Source organism: Pinus tabuliformis, chromosome 8, assembly GCF_031772625.1.
Source record: "Pinus tabuliformis cultivar Carrire ecotype Pingquan chromosome 8, CPIR1, whole genome shotgun sequence".
Classification (NCBI taxonomy): domain Eukaryota; kingdom Viridiplantae; phylum Streptophyta; class Pinopsida; order Pinales; family Pinaceae; genus Pinus; species Pinus tabuliformis.
In genome coordinates, this window is record NC_142294.1 from 979,831,705 (window position 1) to 979,848,152 (window position 16,448).

Sequence of the window (16,448 nt, forward strand, 5' to 3'; positions counted from 1 at the left end):
TATTTGTTGGAGATTTTCCATGCTTTGTTCGATATTTTTTTTGTCTTTAAATATGTTACCAAAGACCTCTTTATTACATAATTTGATTTTATTTTTGATGAAATTTATTTTTTACTGGAATCAATACATTATGGTACCTGATTGGGGTGTTAGGCCTTTCCACCATTCTGTTGGAAATAATACTGATAGGGGGGGTGAATCAGTATTATCAGATTAGATAAAACTTTTCAATTTCATACTCAGATTCATATACGCTACTTCAGTTAAGTGAACCCGCGTGTACACGCTACTGTGTCTAAAGCAACTTGCGTATATTCAGAGATCTTATGATTTAGTTAGCTTATCTTCAGTAAATGCATCAGAACATTATTAACCATTTTAACAGTAAACAGGTGCAGTATAACAGAACAGATCATCACACAAAAGCCACACACATGAACACCATGATATAAGGTGGAAACCCAATGTGGGTGAAAACCACCTGCTGCAATTTGTTTCTATCTTCCTTTAATAAGAAACTTCTTTTACAATGTACTGGTGCAGTCCTTTACCAGCACGCAGGCTACAACCTGCAGAGGACTACAACCCTCTTAGCTCTTGTACTAGTCGATCCATTTACTAGTACGTAGGTGCCAACCCTACAGAAGGCTACAACCTTCACTCGTTTTCCAGCTGCTCCTGGAAGGGAGCTACAACTCTCTGGCTCTTGTACTGGCTGATATGTTTACCAGTACGTAGGTGCCAGCCTACGATCTTCCCGGGACCACGTTTCATATATTTTCATACTGGATCCATGAAACAATCACCATTGTAGAACAACCTGCATCATCAATCTCTGAATCACGCAATACTGAATCACTGAAACCCTGTCAAGAACACAGACAACATAATAACAACCAGATCCAACTCCATCTTCATACTTCACATTGTATATGCTACTTTGACGAGCCCAACCTGCGTGTATACGCTCTTTTACCAAAGACAACCCGCGTATAGATCTGTAAATTCAACCTTAAAACTCTGCAGCTATATCAGACATCAAAACATACCCAGATCATAACAATAAACATGCGTCAATAGATCTAGTCTATTCACAGTCAAACCATATGAAGATAATCTTTCCAAGCCTTGAGATCTCGTTCCATCCTTCATCATCCTCCATATGCGTGAAACCTTGGTTCAGATCACCAACCCATAACCAGCACTTGGATCTCACACTTCCTCAGATCTTCATCACTCACACACTCTTTTTCACTCCTTCTGGCCTAATGATCTTCTCCTTATATAGGCTTAGGCCCTTCACAATACCACGGTCCAAAACCATAGTAACACAATACCATCAGCTTCAAAACTAGGGATCAACACGTTCGTCAAGACATCAAGGTCCAAAACCATAGGCACAACTTCCAAGGAATAACCGCCGTGGACCAAAGATAAGTTTTCACATACACGCGCTTTTACTGAAGCTAACCAGCGTGTACACGCAACTTGATATATAGAGAACCTGCGTATACGCGACTTGGTATATAGTGAACCTGCTTGTATACGCGACTTGGGCTTAACGAACCTACGTGTATGAACTTTCTTGTCATGCTGTACTAAGATCTGTCCTCTGATTAAGTTGTCATCACCTGTACCAACCTCTGAGCACCTGTACCAACCTCTGAGTGAGTTTCCATCAAGGACAACACTTGAATCATAATGCCAACACATTCCTTCATATTTTCAATGAAGTCTGGGTGCTCAAGCCAGAACGATTCAAAATGGAAGGGCCAATTGTTGGGGTTAGAGGAAATGTGCACTTTCAGTGATATAGGTCAGTGATCTGAACACATTTGGGGGAGGACATGAGCTTCAGTTTCCCATGGGGTCATGTAGATGGCTTCTGAGAGTAGAAAATGACCAAGTCTAGAGGAAATATGTCTTACTCCAGCCCTTCCGTTGTTCCAATTGAAGGTGTCATTTATCATTGGGATATTAATCAGACTTAACTCGTCAATGGTTACTTGGAAGAATTCTGAGTCTTTTTCCAACTTGCAAATCCCACCTCTTTTTTCATCAAGATTTAGAGCCATAATAAAATCCCGTGCAATGATTTTATAGGGTAGAGGTATGGTCTCCAGGATCATTCTGACCATTTAGCATATGGATTATCTCAACTACCTTGTGTGGAGTGTATATGTTTGTAACACATATATTATCATTGGAACTAATGAATTTATAACTATAGTGATGAAGTTCCTTGTCGCTATGGATGAGGAAAGCTAATAAATTGAGATTTTCCATAGTATCAAATATTGACCTCCTGTAGTGGCAATTGTTGAATTTGCAATATAGCTATAGTTTTTGAAGCAATTCTTCTAAAGAATGTTGAGGTTCTCCATGGAAATCTTAGTCTCTTGAATCAGAACAATGTCAGGTTTGTCTATAATGAGTTTGTGTTTTAAGATTATTATTTTTCCTTGACCATTTAAGCATCTTATATCCCATGAGATACAATTCATTGATAAAGATGTGGGGTTAGAGAGAGATTTTACCTTACCCTCATTGAGAAGTCTTGCTCCAAGTTCCTGGAGGAGTTGACCAGTGGTTTTCCTTCCTCTTTTTATGTTGAGTCCTTTGGGGTTTTTATACTCAACTATCATCTTTTCCAGTATTTGTTTGTGTGTTGGGTCATATGGGAACTTTTGGAACGTGCCTTGTTTTAGTTATTCTTGTCAAAGGTATGCTCCTTCTATTCTTTGTATGTGTTCTGCTGATATAACTTCCAAGCCATTTTTTTTCCATTCTTCTGCTATGGAGATGAAATCAACTCCTTCAAGGGCTTCCTCTATTGTGTTTCATTTAGGGGAAATTTCTATCATTGTTGGTTCCATGTAGGTGTCTTTTGGTATGTGGTCTTACTTTGCTTGAAAATGCTTGGAACAATCCTCTAGTTGTGTCTAATTTTCTGAGTTCTGGATTCTCCTTTTATTTTCTTCCTCATTCCTACCTTTTGAGATCAGTTCTTCTTGGTCCTCCTGTAGGGCTTCATACTTATTTTTGTTGGCTACTTAATATTGACCTTGTTTCCCTTGAGTCTTTCTATTGTGCTTGTTTTTAGGTCCCACTTTGGTCAATCCTTGTTCATCTAATTTATTTTGGGCTTGAGTGTTGCTTTATTAATCCTTGTTCTGGGAGCATTCTCTGAATAGGTGCATGTGTTCATGGAACTTTATGCATCTAAATGGTATATGCTCATAGTCAATATTTTGGAGCCAGACCTCATCTCTGAAGACTAACTTGATTTCCTCTGGTAGGGCACCTGAGACATCCATGTAAACACAAATTCTTGCATAGGAGACATAGTAACCATTTTTGGTTCCCTTTGACATTTTTATGTATTCCCCTAGCTCATCCTGATTCCCTTTAGCATTGATGGTGACCAATAGTCTATTGGCAGTGAGTAGACCCTAACTTAGACTGGGACTCTAGTGAAGTCTTCATTTTCAGGGGTGAAATTTTCCTTCCAGTATCTCATGTAGAGCCCAACGAGTTGAAGAAGCATGGGAATCCTTGGAATATACAGTCTCTGTCTTCTAGGAGGTAAAAAATGATTGTGAACAATCCCTTCGATCCTAGTTGTAGCTTGATCTCTCCTTTAGGTCTCCTTTTGTAAAAATCCACCAGTTCAAAGATTTTTCAGTGGGCCAGATTCCCATGAATCTATAGATAACTTCATGCTCCTGCATGTAATCCCTATAGGATGCCACATATGGGTCCTGGATTTCCATCACCGGGATGTTTTTTGCCTTGGGGTTGCAGCTGTTACTAGTTTTTTACTTGGTTCTTTGGGGATTGTCTAAATGGGAATTATCGGGTTCTATTTCTGTCATTTCTTGCAAACTCAAAGCTTCTTTTGGGATGCTTCCATTTGTATACATGTCTTCTGCATCTTTTCCATTTGTTTCCTTCTCCTCTCTTACATATTTAGGTGTTCTAGAAGAGTGAAAGGAATTGTAGGTAGTAAGCCTAGTAAAGCATGAGATTTTGGGCTCCTTATTCTTGCTTTTGATAGTATACTGAAAGGATGGGGCCTCAAAGTCCCCTCTATCCTCTTCCATGATATGAACCATGCAAGAAGACAGAAACCCTAGCTGTTGAGTTTAGGGAGCAGTTTTTTCGCACCCCTAAATCAAGCAACAACTTTTCAATTCAACCCATAATGTTCAAATTCTATTAGTTTTGAGCTTCCAATTAATAGATCATCTTCTTTTTATATAAGATTCATTAAATATCCAAATTTACTATAAAAATCATGTAACTCTAAGAAAAATGCATATGAAATTTTGCAAAAATAAAATGATAAATAAAATTTATATATTTTAATTTATGTTGTGTTTTTAAAGTAGATAATTTTTGTAACCATTTATTAATTATAATTAATATGGATGATTTATTTTTAAAAATTAGTTATGTGGTATTTTTCAAACATACAAAGAACTTATATTTGACTCTCATAATATGGAGTTGATATGAATTCATCATCTATTGAATTATTATAGTATAATTGCCCCTATTTTACCTGTATAATAAAAAATTACACATCATAAATGACGAGTATTAAAATCTCCAACCTATCAATTTGACATTTCAATTTTTAAGGGAAATTTCGTAATTTCTCATACCCATTTGTAATTGTATTTACATTCCTATGAATCAGATTACATTTAATCTCCTATGGTGTGACTGCGGTATTGTGAATCTTATGTAATCCTTAGTTATCCAAGCTATTTAATTACATTAAAGATGTCAAAGGCTCGAAGCTTGAAATCTTGTTTGTTGATTTGAACTGGCTTTAATGAACTGAAAGACTTGTTTGTTGATTGAGCTTGTTGATTGAACCAACTTTTGTGAAGTTGAAGGCTTGTTTAATAACGCTATTTTTGATTGAACGATGAACCAACTTTACTGAAGTCTCGTCTCGTCTCCTTTGTTGAATTTCCTAAAATTTGAAGAGTGGACACACTAGCACTAATAGTAAGTAATACCTCAATGTTCACAAAAAAAATTCCATTCTTTCTTGATTTGCACTATTTGTTTCCAAATGTTGTGATTGAATAAAAAATGGATATTACAAGCAAATATTTCCAACACTCCTTCCCATTGTGAGGTTTGGGGAACCTAATGAGCATAAATGGTTTCCCATTGCAGGGAAGATGGTGTAATGATGGGCATGCAAAAACTATGTTTCATCCTCCAACTACCCAAGTTGACTATGTCTACCTATACTATTTATAAATAAAAGTGTTTTTAAAATGGATTTCATGCTAGGCAATTGATGAATAGCTTCAACCTACTATTATAAGCATTGATTTGTTCGATTAGTTAGATTTTATGACCTACCCATTATGCCATTTTCAATTTTTTATAGAGTTTAAGATGTGGTAGCTTATTAGTTTAACCATGTTCTTTGGATGATAGTGAATCACACATGGGTTTAGTATTTATTAGTAAAGTATATTTTCTTAATGTTTATTTTTATGAATGTGTTAACGGTATTAGACCCACCAACATTCAGGGGATCTCCCTGACAAGAAGTCCCAACTAAACCTCAAAGTGTTTGGATTAGTAGTCCCAGCTGTGGGTGGTAGTGTAATGCTTGACCGCAGTAGCACAAAGAGGTAAGTAAGATAACTTTGGGCGGAATAAAGTGAGTGACCCTGTGGAGATTCAAGTGCGATGCATGAAGGTTCTGACACACTGAGGGGAAAAGGAAGTGCACACCTTAGAAGCCTGTAATAGTACATAGCTTGAAAGGAACACATGAGCATAATGACATCACAAGCTAAAATGCAGAATAGTACACAAATTAAAGTGACAGGTTAATCCAACAATACACATTCAACAAGATTCATAAAATTTCATACAAAGTAGTTCATAACAAAATGAATAAGTTAAACAATGTGCATTGCTAAAGCAACCAAAATAGTCCAACTACAATAAAAACATATGCATGAAAGCGTGCTGGCTTTGATATTATTACTATAAGTGAAAGCTCCATCCATACATACACCATTGTCGACCACTAGCCCCAATAGTGGAACGTTATAGTGAAGAACACCTCATCCTCAAAATAAGTATACTCACTCTACGTTGTGGAGAAGCCAAGGTTCATCACAATACTCCCAAGGCTTTTCTAAGCCTAGCCAAAAGCTTGGCTTCCAAAATCCCATTCTATAAGTTATCAAGTTGTATTTATAACAAAGGGTGGGGTGACCCTTGACATTCCCCTTTGTGACTCTTTGAATACCCACATGATTCTTCTACTTCTTTACAAATAACTCATTGCATAACATGATGACCTTTCATTTTCCACTAATGACACTTGGAATTTCACTTACAACATGTTTACAAATAATATTACAATTTCCACATGTACCCGTGTAAGACGAAATAGGCTAGAGATATCCTAACAAGATAAAACACTATGACTCCGAAGTTTGTGGAAAAACCAACTTGAAAACCTCAACTTGGTGATTCTCGGTCACATACTAATGCCAAGCTTAATACTGTGTGATGATGTCCCCAAACTATTTGATGTTGTATTTTTGATAGTAGACTCTTGTCTCCATAGCATCCTGGTATATGCTCTTGCAACTTGTATCCAACTTGTCCTAAAGCATGTGCAACATGGAGTTGACCATGATAGGACCACCAGTGTACTTTTGCATGTTATGTGTGCTCAACTCCATGTCATCCCTAGTGGCCTCTCACCTTAGCTGCTCCATGTACCCATCAATCTCTAGCCAGACTTGTTTCTTGTGTCTAGCCTCAGTTAGGGAACTGATTAACGAGATCCTATGCATTCTCACCATGACATCCAGACTCTTGTACAACTAGGAATATGGGGCTTGTATGCCACTAACAAATGGGGTGAGATGCTCATAGTTCTAGATGAACATTCATACCTTTTATTTCTCCAGCTCTGCCTATGGCTTCATCTTCTTTGGAAAGTGAAGTAGGGCCCCCTTGTACTACATTGTCCACTCTTTCACATGGGAAATGACATCATGTATGTTCCTAAGAGTTTGAAAAAACTCTTTGCTCTGCTGATGTAAGCCATGTACACAGACAACTACCTTATGCAAGGTGAAAAATTTGTCATAGAGCTTCTGCATCGTAGTCTCAAGTGTTGATAATTTAGTGAGTATCACTTTCCTCATCTATGCCATTGTGGAAACTACACTCTATTGCTGAAGTTGATATGCCTCTTTCCTAGCAGCTTGCAAGTTCTTTACCATTTGTTCATTCTCTACCAACAGGAACTTAACATTTGAGCTCGTTTCTCCTGCATAGGCCAAGGTGGAATTGAAAAGGGTAGTTGGATTCTTTATGATATTTGACACTATCACCCTTTCCTTCATGAATGCAGGTGACATGTGCTCATCCAAAAAGAGATTCCTCCATGACTATACAATATTCATCTGAAACTCATTAAATGATAGATTGTACACATCCATGATCAGATCATCATCAAGGAAAGAAACTTCTCCTTGCTCGCTCAGGACTGATTCTAACACTGCATGTGGTGGAGATTTATAAGTGACCTATGGTGCTCTTGACATAAGGCCAGTGTCTTCATTTCTATGGCTCCCTTCCCAACTCCATGTCAGTCACTTTAATAAGTTTCTCAATCTGTTGAGCAAGCTCCCAATCTTTCATCTGTTCACCATCTTCCTCAGCTACTGGTTATTCTGACTCCTCAACATGTATGGGCATTGTTTACTCTGTCATCATGCCTTGCCTTTCTTCTTCTTCATGTGTCTACTTCTCTTCTCTCTCTCTCTCCTCCTCAAATCATATGCTTCCTTCAAATTCTTCTCTGTCTCCTGTAACTTTAGTTCTACTTCCCACAACCTTTGATTTTCTTTCTTCCTTTGTTATGCTCTCTTTCTCCATTGCTCCCTCTTTTCCTCTACTACCAAAGCCGCTTTCTCCATGATAGGATCTGCCCTCGTCTTGTAGCTTTTATCTGCCTCTGGATTCTTAACAATATTCCTCTTGCCCTTGTCCTTCACTAGATTGTTGCCTATTTTTATTGTTTTTGTTGCTTCCTGTCCTGCTGTTGTATGTAGAGCATCTGTCAAAGTTGTTGCTATACTGACTGGATCATGGAGTTTGGAGGCATTGTAGAAGTACCTCTGAGGGTCCTCCTCATGCCATTGAAATGTCCTATGGATCCATGGAAAGTACACTCTCTCATAGTGGTCCTTGCAAATACCGTGAGGATTATACAGATTAAAGGCTTTGGTGCTAAACTCGAATCCTAATATCACCTTAGCTTTGTCATTTGCATCCTTCAAGCTCATAATCTCGTACAATCTGATTTGCATGGAAGAGCGGGCCATGGTGCCTTCTTCTTCTTATGAAGTGTTTCTCACAACCTTGTCGAGAGGTAATATGAGACCCCTTGCATGACCAACTTGTTAGTGGCATACCTTGGTAGAACATGCAGAGGCTTCTCTCTGCCATACACTCTGATGATGGTGCCAACTGGTGAGGCGTACCAATCTAGGATGTTCACTATTACCTTCATTGCTTCTTGGGACATGCAAGGTGGATCCTACTTAGATATTAGCTTATACAATGGGATGATGAAATGGTCAGTTAGATTTTCCATCACTCCTTGATAGTTGCAGTTGGAAAGCAACTTGCAATAAACATTGATGACAATCTCCTTAGGTGTCCATGTCCAGCTCATGTCAGGAAACTGTTGTTGGGCACAAATTAAATCAAGTAAGTATGCGGACATGTAGAATCTCACTTGCTCATTATTAGTTGAATTCTAGGCATTAGTCACATGGATCTTTAATTGATGAGCCAACAAGTCTGACTAGTTGAATGGATTCCCATCACTGACCAAATGGTCCAATACAACTACCCAACCTAAAGGAAACGTTTCCTTGTTCTCTTGACCAAATATTCTGCATGAAAAGATGATCAAGAACTGATAAGCCTTCTCAAGAGGCTTTGTCCTATAAGCATGATTGGGTGTATGTCTAAACTTTGACGGCTCTTTCACCCAACACTTGACGATATCTCTAATATCCATAGAGTTATGGGTGGCACAGAAAAGTGTGTCCATGTGCTTTGCTGACTAAGGTAAATGATACATCTACTAAAATTTCTCTTCCCTGAAGGTGGAAAGATCTATCCCATTGGCACTAATCAATGCCATAGTCTCTAGATCTGTGTGTTAGAAAATGCAGCTGATAATGTCCGCACATGGGAAGACGACGTACATGCATGCAACCTTGTATAATCCTGAATGGTGGATGCTAAGGTAAACATGTTGATCCTATAGGTCTTCCTTGAAGTCCTATGCAAAAGTATCCTTGATTTGTTGCCTTGTTAATTTTGCACCCTTCTTAATGAACATTTGAGTGTCTACATAAACTGGTAGATTAACTGACATCTGCTCAACTTCTTCCCCAATACTGCTCTCAATGGTTTACTTTGATGAAAATCTCTTGGAGACCATGTTAATTGTAACTACTATAGGGATTCTCAACAACTGTTGTACCTGGAGACAGAGAGGACACTCATGGCACGCAAATATTAGCTTAAAACCAAAAGCAACTTCAAGACAAGACCAAGAAACAAATCGGGATAATTCTAGGATAGACTACATAATTTTAGTCCACATAGGTCATTGGTTGCCTGTTGGAAATGCTCATTGCACAATTCCAGCATTCAGTGGGAAGGCTTGCTGACTGGAACTGTGCAATACACAGTTCAGTCTTGGGCTTAGGCCGGGAGAGACTACATAATGTGTAGTATCTATGGCCAAGCTAGGAGGATGGCTCCTAGAACTACGTAGTGTGCAGATGGAGCCAGTCCAAGGAAGCCTCTATGCAATTCTGAAGCCAAGGTAGAGGTCTCGAGCTCCTAGAATTCGTAATGCATGCAAGGAAACACAAGATCCAGGCAAGGAGAGCCCAGATCTACCTAAGAGGAGTGTGAAATCAAGCTAATCTAAAGTATGGTGTGATGATGCATGCAAGTGAAACAAGTGTAGGAATCAATCAAACTAATGGAAAACAAATCATTTGGAGGGAGTCGATGCAATGACGACTGTTAGTGCAAAAATAGAGTAATGCATGTGATACTTGGGAAAGGAAATTTAAAACTTGAAACAACACTTCTAAAAGCTAAACAAGTTAAAAGGCCATCATTCATTTGGAAAAACGAGTGAAAAAAAATCTCACAAGCTAAACAAACAAATGCAACAAAAAAAGCGACAAAAGAGTAGAAAAGAAAAACTTACCTAGAAAAGTGACAGCGATCACAACGAAGGTTCCTTGATCTCATTGGGAATGCCATAACTCCAAGATTGAATGTGAAAAAGAGGTCTAGTAGCATTTATTAAATATATTTGGCCAATTTAGGGTTTATGACACAAAGGCTAAAAATAAAGGAAAAAGCGACACTTGGTGGCAGTTTCCAAAATAACTCAAGTGCCTTCTTCGGGCTGCTAAAAATAGATCCCTATTTTTTAGGGATTCTTTTCTCTTTTTTTTCTTTTTTTAGAAAAGCTTCCATGCATTTCCTAGATATATTGTGCAGTTATGGGAGGAATCGGGCAACTATCTGGTTCATGCACTAGGAAGGAAGAAAGGATTCTACGCAATTTTTAGGCTGAGTGGCTCTGGGTGATCAGAAAATGATCCTTGATGAATTTTAATGATAAAAAATGAAAGTCAAAGGATACTCTTGGGAATAGTTTCATTGCATAGATCTCTTCATTCTGAATCTACTGCAATTTGAATGGACCAAAACAGACTCGAGATGGAGTTATTGTAAAATGAAAATTGTCCAATATCCTTAGAAAAGGAGGCAATTTCATTAATATTCAAACTATATTGAAAATGTTGATTTTTGGTATAGGCTCATGGACCAATCCACAGCTGACACATGGCAGGCCAAGATTTGGCCACGTGGTCCTATTTGATTGGCCAAAAAGTCAATGGCTAAGTCAGTAAGACATGTGGCAACCCAAGAAAGAGTCACAGGTGTCTGATGATGTCAAATTAGATGATGTGGTAGACGGAGATTGGTTCAGGTCTTCGATCATGAAGAATAGGGTCAAAGGCGAAGGATCGTCTGATCAAAGGAATCAACACATTTTACAGCTAAACCTACAAGCAAGTAGATCCGAAAGAGTTTATAGAAAATAAGCTAAACCTTTTGAGTTTCGGAAGGAGGGCAGTAAATGGTATTTCAGGCTGGCTTCAGGCAGTAAGTGGTATTGGAAGGGCTTCACCAGATTCCATACACTAGTCGACACGTAGCACACCATAGGAGAGAGAAAACTTATTTTTTGGGCAGTTAATCTTCGTGCAAGTGGGCCACTTGAAATGGTTGTCAACCATTGGATTGGAGATCATGGATCAACGGTGGAGATTGAGCGGACGGCTTGATGTTTCGGGTTTAGTGCAAACCGTTGGATTAAAAGGCAAATTGATGGACCAGATTAAGTCACATCATAATGAGTCAATTTCAAAGGAATGGACCTTGGGCCTTAAGCGATTGCGATGAGCACTTTGAGCCTTCGGATTGGAAAATGAATCAATGGTCAGGAGTGATCAAAGATCGAGAGATTAGAGCATAGCAGAGAAAAGGGGAACAACACACCATGCAACATTGCGATTTGTGATGGATGCGTGGACCCGAAATATTATAGATTCGGGTTCATGATCTTTGAGATTCAGATTAATCTATTTTGTAATGTATTTCTGTGTATATTGCATATTGTTTAAGTTTTATCTATTTTGGGGATTTTGTTACGGAGAAAGGTCGGATGGTGGGGACTGCCGCGCCCACCAGTCCTTTCATCTCCAAACCATTTCTATTTTAAAATATCATTGTTCCCCACAGTAAGGAAATGATGAAACATAACGTGTCATGAGAACATGAATTAGAACACAAAAGAGAAGGCGAAGAGACCGATAGAAGGGTCCAGAACAGAGGAAGGCATTTTTGGGAACCAAAGAGGTTTTGGTAACCGTCCAAGGGGTCTGGAGGCCTTATTATTGTGGACTCAAGGAGTTTGAGCCATCTCAGGGATGAATTCATTGTTGTGTAGAGACTTAGGGGAGAGCTCACACATTGTAATAATCTGAGCCAGTGAGAGGAGAACAGAGAGAAGCCACCAGAGGTTGGAGGCAATTATTCTCCTTACACCAAGCCGAGAGCCAAGAGCTGAGAGCCAGAGCCGAGAGCCGAGAGCCGAGAGCTAGAGCCAAGAGCCAGAGCCGAGAGCCGAGAGCCAAGAGCCGAGAGCCAGAGCTGAGAGCCAAGATATGAGCCAAGAGCCGAGAGTCAAGAGTTGAGAGCCAGAGCCGAGAGCCAAGAACCGAGAGCTGAGAGCCGAGAGCGAGAGAGCTAAATAGCCAGGGATAAAGATGGCATTCTAAGCCCATTGGTTCAGTTGTAAACCTATTTAGTTGAGTGTGGAACTTGTAAGGAATTTAAGCCATAATCCCAAAGAGCCTAGTTGAGTTGGCTAGAGCTCACGGAGACGTAGCCCTAGAGGTTTGGGTGAACTCCTAATTAAACTTGCTGCCTTATGTGTTTGTTTATGCACTACATTATTTACTGTTAGGTGTGTGTAAATATCATTAAAGTAAATGAACTTAAGGCATTTGGTCAGTTAAAGGCAAACAAAAAGCATAGACCTATTTCAAGTTATTTATTCCACAAATTATCAATCATAAGCATAGATCTTGGGGATATATAAGCTTTAGAGTGGGAGAGGTTCTTGTAAGCATGACAAGAAGCCTTTAGTGCCCCATTTTAGATCAGGTGGTATTGGAGCTGGTTATATCAGAGCAATTTATACCATGAAGTAGGTCGTATCATGATGCTTGATTGATCAAAGCAGGATGCTTGATTGACAGAGCAATCTATTTGCTCGCTTAACTTGAAAGGTGTTTGATTGTTCATAAACTGACTATTGTTTGATTTTGTAGAGGTGAAGGCAAAGCTATTGATAGCCAAGTCCAGGAGAGGACAATAAGGAAGAAGGGCTGAAGGCATTCTTCTTATCCCAAAGGACCTCAAAGTAATCCTTGAAGCACAAGAGGTTTGTTGCAAAAGGTTGCTTGAATAAGCTCTTTGTTAATCTTGTTTGAAGTTCTTTTGTTCATTTTGATAATGACTACTTCTACAAGTGAGTCCTCAAATTCTTCCTTTATCACAAGATTCTTTGATGAAGACATGAAACAAGACTTGATCATCATGATGGATATGGTGAGAGAAATGTATGAGGATGGAAGGAAGAGCACTAAAATTCGAGAGCAATTGAATTCCATGAAGGAAGAGAAGCAATTGCTTTCTAACAAATTGCAGGAAATGGAGAGACAACTTCATATTGCAAATATGAACCTGGAAAGGGTGCATGAGTTGGAGACACAACTCCTTGTTACCAAAGAAGTCTTAGTCAAGTATCAGCTTGAAGAAGAGGTAAACAATTCCAGTTTGTTGTCAAAATCCTCTAAGAATATTTATGTTTGTTCTTTTGAAAAACATACCAGAGGCATAGGGTCCAAGTTAATGTCCAAAATGGGCTATGAAGGAAAAGGATTGGGAAAATATGCACAGGGTATTTTTGAACCAATAATGGCTAGGGAAAGGCCTAAGTATTTGGGTCTTGGCTATGGACAATCTTATGGAGAAAGTTCCAAAGTTGTCATGAAGATTATTGAAACAGTTCCAAGAAGAAGTTTCATTTCAGGTCTTCTACCTCAAGAGTGTAAAGATTGTATTTATGGGGAATGCAATAGATTGAAACATCTTTTGCAGGAAGGAGGTGTTCATAAGCATACACTTGAACCACAGAGTTGTGGAAACTCTGAAAGCCTTGAAGAGATTGATGGTGTTCCAAAGGGAGCCACTTTTTCATTTGATTCACCTCCTCATGAAGGTAATAATGGTGAAGAGGAAAGGTATAAATTTGGTTCTAATCATATTCCTTTTGATTATGTTAAGCATGATAAATTTCCATATAAGCATTGGAAAAGCATTGCATGTTCCTTTTGTGGTTTGGATAACCATAGTGTTTCTAGGTGTTGGAAGAGAATGACCACATACAGGAAACCTTTGAAGGAAAAGAAACAATAAGCTAAATTTCCATTGGCCAAGGAAAACCATGTTGTTGAGAAGATGCACATGCGTTGCACTTATTTCCATAAGCAAGGACACATTGCTGAAAAGTGTTGGACTCTGAATCCAACAATTCTTCCATGAAACTTGAAGAAGGTGGAAAGAGAGAATGGCAGGAGTGGAAAGAAAGATTCTATAAATGATGTGTTTCAATATGATTCACATGTTGCTATTGATGTGCAGAAAAAGGAAGGACCTTTGAAATGGATTGGTAAGAAATGGTTAGATTTCTTAACCAATTAAACTTTCATATCTTTTGATGTGAACATAAATGTATCACATCTATTTTCATTTCTTTGTTAATGAGATGCAAGTTGCAAGATTCTACCAAGAAGGTGAATGGAAAAGTTGAGTAGGAGACTCAATTTATTGTTGTAACAGTATATTCATTTCAGCTTCGAAAGTACAATGTGCTTAAGTGTAAGTTGGAGGATGACATGCATTCATAAGCATGATATGCATGAACACAAGGATGTTGATGATTTCCTTGTATTTGAACATGTATGTGTGATTAACTTGAAGGGTTGATTACTTTGTTTTTTAAACATGCATGTAGTGTAATATTGACTTGGGAAAAGTTGATTTGGTCTCCAAGATGGAGATGATGATGAAGTGTTTCATCTTTGAAAAAGAATCCTAACATTCTTTTGTACATGCTTGACTTGAAGAGTCAATTGCTGAAAGGGCATGTTTTTGTCGACTTGTGACCTAGTCTATTAATTGTAGAACAATATGTGAAGACATAATGATGATTCACATGATGTGAACGTTGTTTCTTTTGATGAAGCAAGAAATTATGTCATCAAGATATTTTTTTTTATTTTGACAAAATGTCAGAATTTGCAGCAGCTTTCAACATTATTGTTTGTTGGACCAGCCTTGGATCGATGATCAAGGAAGAAAGTTCTTAATCAGAGGACAACCACATCCAAGAAGGAAAGTGTTTAAAGGCTTGGTTCAGAGGCACTAGCTATGCAAGGCAAGTGCATGAAGGCTAAAAGAAGAGGGTGGTGTTACTCTCATCTACTATTCAGATCAATATATCAGTCTTTTGGGGTCTAAAAGATTTCTAATGGGGAGGCATGATCAGAAAATGATCCTTGATGACTTTTAATGATAAAAAATTAAATTCAAAGGATATTCTTGGAAATAGTCTCATTGCATAGATCTCTTCATTCTGAATCTACTACAATTTGAATGGACCAAAATGGACTCCAGATGAAGAAGTTATCGTAAAATGAAAATTGTCCAATATCCTTAGCAATTTCATTAATCTTCAAACTATATTGAAAATGTTGATTTTTGGTATAGGCTCATAGGCCAATCCACATCTGACACATGGCAGGCCAAGATTGGGCCACGTGGCCCTGTTTGATTGGCCAAAATGTCAATGGCTACGTCAGTAAGACATGTAGCAACCCGGGAAAGAGTCGCAGGTGTCTGATGATGTCAGCGCATTAGATGATGTGGCAGCCGAAGATTGGTTCAGGTCTTCGATCATGAAGAACATGGACAAAGGCGGAGGATCATCCAATCAAAGGAGATCAACACATTTTATAGCTAAACCTACAAGCAAGCAGATCTGAAATAGTTTATGGAAAATAAGCTAAACCTTTTGAGTTCTGGAAGGAGGGCAATAAACGATATTTCGGGTAGGCTTCAGGTAGTAAGTGGTATTGGAAGGGCTTCACCTAATTCCATACACTAGCCGACATGTAGCATGCCGCAGGAGAGAGAAAACCACTTTTTCAGGTAGGTAATCTCTGTGCAAGTGGGCCACCCGAAATGGCTGTCAGCCGTTGGATTGGATATTGTGGATCAACGTTGGAGATTGAGTAAACTGCTTGATGTTTCAGGTTTAGTGCGAACCGTCAAATTAAAAGGCAAATTGACAGACCAGATTAAGTTGCATCAAAATGAGTCAAGTTCAAAGGAATGAACCTTGGGCTATAAGTGATTACGATGAGCACTTTGAGCCGTTGGATCGGAAAAGGAATCAATGGTCAGGAGTGATCAAAGATCGGGAGATCGAAGCACAACAGGGCATAGGGGAACAACAGACCATGAAACATCGTGATTTATGATGGATGCATGGACTTGAAATATTATAGATGCGGGTTGATGATATTTGAGATCCAGATTAATTTGTTTTGAAATGTATTTCTGTGTATATTGCATATTGTTTAAGTTTGCTCTGTTTTAGGGATTTTGTTACAAAGAAAGGCCAGATGGTGGGGACTGCC